Here is a 6,000-nt window from a genome sequence, read left to right on the forward strand (position 1 = left end):
GAGATAACAACCCAACACACCTACATACACACCAGTACAACCCAAAATGCCTTCATGTGCATATAATACAACTCCTGCACTCACTTAAAAACAGGAGAAGGGAGTTCCCTGGTGACCTAGTGGTTAAGGATCTGGCATAGTCACTTCTGTGGTTTGGGTTCAATCCCTGGCCCAGGAACTCCTGCTTACCATGGATGCTGCCAAAAAAATTAAAAAATAAAAGTAGGAATTCCCATCATGTCACTGTGGAAACTAATCCAACTAGAAACCATGAGGTTACAAGTTCAATCCCTGGCTTCGCTCAGTGGGTTAAGGATCTGGCATTGCTGTGGCTGTGGCGTTGGCCAGCAGCTGTAGCTCTGATTTGACCCCTAACTTGGGAACCTCCATATGCCACAGGTGTGGCCGTAAAAAGACAAAAACATAAAAATAAAAAGTAAACTAAAATAAAAATATCTAATAATTAAAAAAAAAAACAGTAGAGAGGATCAAGAAAAACTCAAATGGTATGACTCTTTTCACAAGCTTTTTATGAACCCACAACCAGCAATTGAAGTCTTAATTAACTTGGTTGTATTTATTAAATCATGTTCAATATTTAATAACTTTGAATACAGATTGAATATTTAATGAGATTGGAAGAGATCTATTTACGCATAAACGTCAGAGTGCCAATTGATTAGAATTGAGAATCAAATTGGTGACTCATTCTCAGAGGCTAGTGCTAGAGATCTCTGAATTCTACATTTTCATGGGTTTCCTTAAGTTATAGGTATCATCATGAAATTACTACACTATTATTTGTTGTGATGCTCCACTATTAATAGACTATTATGCAGTCCCAAGAAATGTGGCACTTAGACAATGAATTTTCTTGCATCCAGGAAAACTGGGATTGGGTCTCATTCTCTTTCCTTCATGTTTACTAGGAAAAGAGAACACGTATGGTGCTGTGAAATCCATCTTGTCTTAAGCCCTTAGTCTTTTTTTTTTTTTTTTTTTTTTTTTTTTTTTTTGTCTTTTTGCCTTTTCTAGAGCCGCTTCCCATGGCATATGGAGGTTCCCAGGCTAGGGGTCAAATCGGAGCTGTAGCCACCGGCCTACGCCAGAGCCACAGCAACGTGGGATCCGAGCTGCATCTGCAACCCACACCACAGCTCACGGCAACGCCGGATCCTTAACCCACTGAGCAAGGCCAGGGATCCAACCCGCAACTTCATGGTTCCTAGTCTGATTTGTTTCCACTGTGCCACCACAGGAACTCCTTAAGCCCTTAGTCTTAAGGCACAAGATGATCTAGAAGGAATTTATGTGGCATACTTTGTCCAAGACCAATTTGTCCAAAAGAGGGAACTCTGCTTTGTGCACTAGAGACAAGCAACATGAATTTCTGAATCAAAATAAGAGAATCAGATGCAAAATGAAGCTTTCTGAGGCATCATGGAGATTCAGGAAAATCCTTGGAGGATCTGAAATTCTGGAAATCAGTGAATGAACTTGGCATATCCATATGTGCAGATTTTACATAGGTCATGGTTATATCATTGATGCTATCTGGGTAAAAAGTAATTATAAAATGTGGTTTGTTAGGGGCCAAAGTTAAATCGTTGGAAATAGTCCCTGTGCCACAGCAGTCAGCAGCCCATCAGGCTAGAAACTACTTACATACAAAAGAGCAAATTCATTCTCCATCAAGGAACTCGTCTAGCCCACACACCTTTGTCATATTCTGATTTGCTTTGATTTGGGCTCTAAAGCAAATGTAAATAAATGTTGTCAAAAGAATAGTAACAACAATAAAAGCATTTGGTGGAGAGTAAGCCTCTGACTCAAGTTAGTGTCAACATACACTGATACCACAGTATTTTCATTTTATTTGCAGCAGATAATTGGGGAAACTATACCTCTAAACCCTTCTCCCTCTCCCTGTCTTCAATAATCCGCTGCCCTGACATCCTATCTGATAGCCACACTGGTTTACCAGCATGTCCTGAATTCAACACAGTGTTCTGGGCTCCCTGATTTTATTTCTGCTGTTCTCAGATCCCCTTCCCATCTTCTCTCAAGCTTGGCAAACTCCAGTCTCTTCCTTTAAAAGTCTACTCATTAGGAGTTCCCTCGTGGCCCAGAGGGTTGGGGATCCAGCTTTGTCACTGTTGTGTCTCTGGCTATAGCCGTGGCATGGATTCCATCCCTGGCCCGGGAATTCCCGCATGTTGTGGACATGGCCAAAAAATAAGTAAATTAAATCAATCAATCAATCAATAAGTCTGTTCATTAGCAAAGAATTCTTGGCCCCCTCACCCTATCTGTTTACCTACTTCAATTTGCACTTTTCTTTTTTTCTAATTAGCATTTCTCTCACTGTCACTTGACAGTGGCAGTGAATTCCATAAGATCATTTCAGTATCTCCAGTGTCTAGCACAGTGCCTCGCCATGTTGGATGGATGGGATGGATACTAAGACTTAAATGGATGCATGGATGGGTGGATGAATGGTTGAACTTGGAAATAAAGGTACAGGGGTTGTACTTATGAATTTTTATCCTTCGACTTGAGTTGAGCAAGGTGTTGGTGTAGGAACCATCTTGCTTTCCAGGAAGCTCATAAGGCCACTCATTCTTAGGTTGAAGTCAAAGCTCAAAGAGGTTAGCCACTCCTTATCCCTTGTGTTTTCATCCAACAATCATTTATGAAGTTCTTACTCTGGGCCAGGCTCTCCACTCACTGCACTGAGTCACAATCCATTTACTGAATCAACCCAAGGGGATCTCTAAGGGTGCACAGGGTCCAGGGGCAGCCTCTTTTCTCCAGTCCTGTTGGCAGTCTCCCTGCAGCAACCAAGAGACTTCAAGGGAAGCAGAAGAATCTCCTCCCCAGGAGGGGGGTCTGGGATTCCCACCCAGTGGTAGTTGGATTTGGCAAATCCTTAGCTTTTTATAAGCGCCTCAAATCCTTTGTGGAAGTAGGTAGGGTATCAACTTGGTTCTTCCACATAAAACAAACTGCCCTCTTCCTCTTCAGCTTCTTCTGCCACCACTCCCTGCTCTGCACTGGATCCTCCAGCAAAGCCAAAAGTCCTGTGGCCCTGTGTCTAGAAGAGCACAAGCTCCATGAGAAAAGGGACTTTGTTTTGCTTGCCACCATATATTCAGCACCTAGAACAACACCTGAAACATAATAGGCCATCAGTGAATGTTGGTGGAATTAATGAATGAATAAGATGTCATATCTTTATCTTTGCTAGTGATGATCTTCTGTTTGGAATGCCCTTCTATCTTTCTTCAGCCTAACTCTTACTCATCCAGTGGGCAACATAGGTATAGTCTCCCCTGGAATGTATTCCTTGAAGCACCTATAGGCTGGACAGAACATGCCTCCTCTGAGTTTCCTGGCACCCTGTGCATAGGCCTCTCTTATCACCAACCTCAGCATACCGCATTTATCTATTATGTGTCTGATTTCCACACTGAACTGTGAGATCTTGAAGCCAGGAACCATATGCTATTCATCTTCATACCCTCAACTCCTTGGCAAAGTGTCTGGAATGCAGAAAGCGCTCTATAAAGATTTGTCAGGTTAAACTAAACAACCCCAAGTGGATGCAGGTTGGGTCATACCAAATGTGACTGCTGATTCATCTGGTCATTTGGCAAATATTGATTGAGGGCCTACGATGTGCCAAGCACTATCTAGGTACTGGAGAGCGAGCTCTGAGCCAAACAGACAAAAATAATGATAATGATGGTGCTTGTCAATTAGACACAACCTAGATATCTTATCAGCTTAGCTAAGTAGTGTGTAGAGTCAATATGTAGCCTGTTTTCAGCTTCACCATAATATTTAACCATAATATTATTTAAGTTTAGGCAGGAAATTCAGGTCCTAGTAACTCAATAGTGTCTCTTTCCTGGGCCTCAGGGTCCCCGCCCATGTAATGAACACATTCTGTGGTCTCCCATGAGATATTCTGATATGTGTTTATACAGGGGCCTCTGACATTCCTTGCACATTTTAAACTTTCAGTCATTTGCCTAGAAACGCTTTTCAAATAGCATTAAGTATTTCAAGGCTTAGAAAACACTTCACAATTGCACAAAATACATTTGTGTTTAAGATCCCATGGTAAATAAAAAATTAAAGTTCAATCAGCTTTCAATTCAGTTGAAATTCAATTTGCCTTTACATGCCTTTCATGGATTTCTTTGATCAAACCCACTACCTATATTACATTTAACAGATTTTTTTTGAGTCCTTCTATGGTGTCAGGTACTGTAGTAGGCGCTAAAGAAAACCAAGATTAATAAGACATGATCTTGACCTTTAGAGAGCTCCCAGTTTAGCAGGAGACACTGAAACATACCTTACCTCCTGGAACACATGAGACAGAGACATTCTGCAACCGAGGTATGCAGAAGATGCTGCAAGAGTGAGGAGGATAAACACCTGCATCTTGCCCGGGGAAGTATTAGGGAAGGCTTGATGGAAGTGGTGATGCCTGAGTCGATCCTAAGTCCATGAGTAGAGTTTGAAAAACAGTGAGGAGAAGGGAAAGGCTAGAGAGAGAAATGGCACGAGCACAGTGATTGGAGGCGTATGGTCCAGTCTCAAGTGATACTTGCCATGGGCAGCTGGAGCAATCATATCTGCAGGGGAAAGGAGAGAAAAAGGTGGCAAGGTGAGCTGGGCTCGGATATTAACTCATAATAAGCTAAAATTTTATTTCGGAGATAATGGAGACTATTATTAAAGCTTAAATGTTTTACAATTACATGATACGTTTATGTAAATATTATATGTGTTTTAAAGACACTATTCTGTCACCCCCCCCAAAAAAAAACTGTATAAAGACCAACACTATCAGACTTTTATAGTGTATCCTGTGTGTCAGAGGGCACTGTACTAAGTGCCTGATAAGCACTGTCACATCTCTTCACAAAACCTTGAGATGTAGGTACCAGGGTGCCCATTTTACAGATGTAGCAATAGAGGTTCTGAGTGGTTAAGTCTCCCAGCTGGTCTCTAGCAGACTTGGAACTTGAAAGTAGATGGATCTGACTTCAAAGCACAGGATTTTTTTTTTTTTTCTTTTTAGGGCCACACCTGCAGCATATGGAGGTTCCCAGGCTAAGGGTTGAATCAGAGCTATAGATGCCAGTCTACACCACAGCCACAGCAATGCAGGATAGAAGCCAGATCCTGAACCCACTGAGCGAGGTCAGGGGTAGAACCTGAAACCTCATGGTTCCCAGTCAGATTCGTTTCCACTGTGCCATGACAGGAACTCCCAGAGCCCAGGATTTTAACCTCCAGGCTGTGGCTGCCACTTGTACAATTTTACAATTCAGGAATGAGGGACTTACTAAAATTCTCTTTTTAGCCTTCTTATATATCAAAAATCAAAATGATCACACTCTTTAACCCGGTAATGAGATTTCTGGTAACGAATCTTAAAGAAATCATCAGAAATTCACCCAAATATGCGTGCACAAAGATGACTATTGCAATGTTATTTATAATAAAGAAAAGTTGGAAGCAACCTAAGTGTCCACCATTAGCGAAAAACGTTCATTATAAAGTGATGGAGTATGGAATTCCCATTGTGGCTCAGTGGAAATGAATCTGACTAGCATCCAGGAGGACACAGGTTCAATCCCTGGCCTTGCTCATTGGCTTAAGGATCTGGTGTTGCTGTGAGCTGTGGTGTAGGTCACAGACGTGGCTGAGATCTGGCATTGCTGTGGCTGTGGCATAGGCCAGCGGCTACAGCTCCAATTTGACCCCTAGGGACCTCCATATGCTGTGGGTACAGCCCTAAAAAGAGAAAAATAAAATGAAAATAAAGTGATGGAGTATAGGGTCGAAAATTATATATATATATATATATTATATATAGTCTGAACTGTGTAAATAAAAAAATGCACAGCAAAAAGATGGAAAAGACACACATTGAAATATAATTAAGTAGTGACTTCTTCGAGGAGGTTAGGATTTTTTCCC

Source organism: Sus scrofa, chromosome 1 (assembly GCF_054392235.1).
Source record: "Sus scrofa isolate SSC_HxYL_T2T_F1_AM1 chromosome 1, Sscrofa_HxYL_maternal_Yorkshire_Landrace_v2.0, whole genome shotgun sequence".
In the NCBI taxonomy this organism is placed as follows: Eukaryota; Metazoa; Chordata; class Mammalia; order Artiodactyla; family Suidae; genus Sus; species Sus scrofa.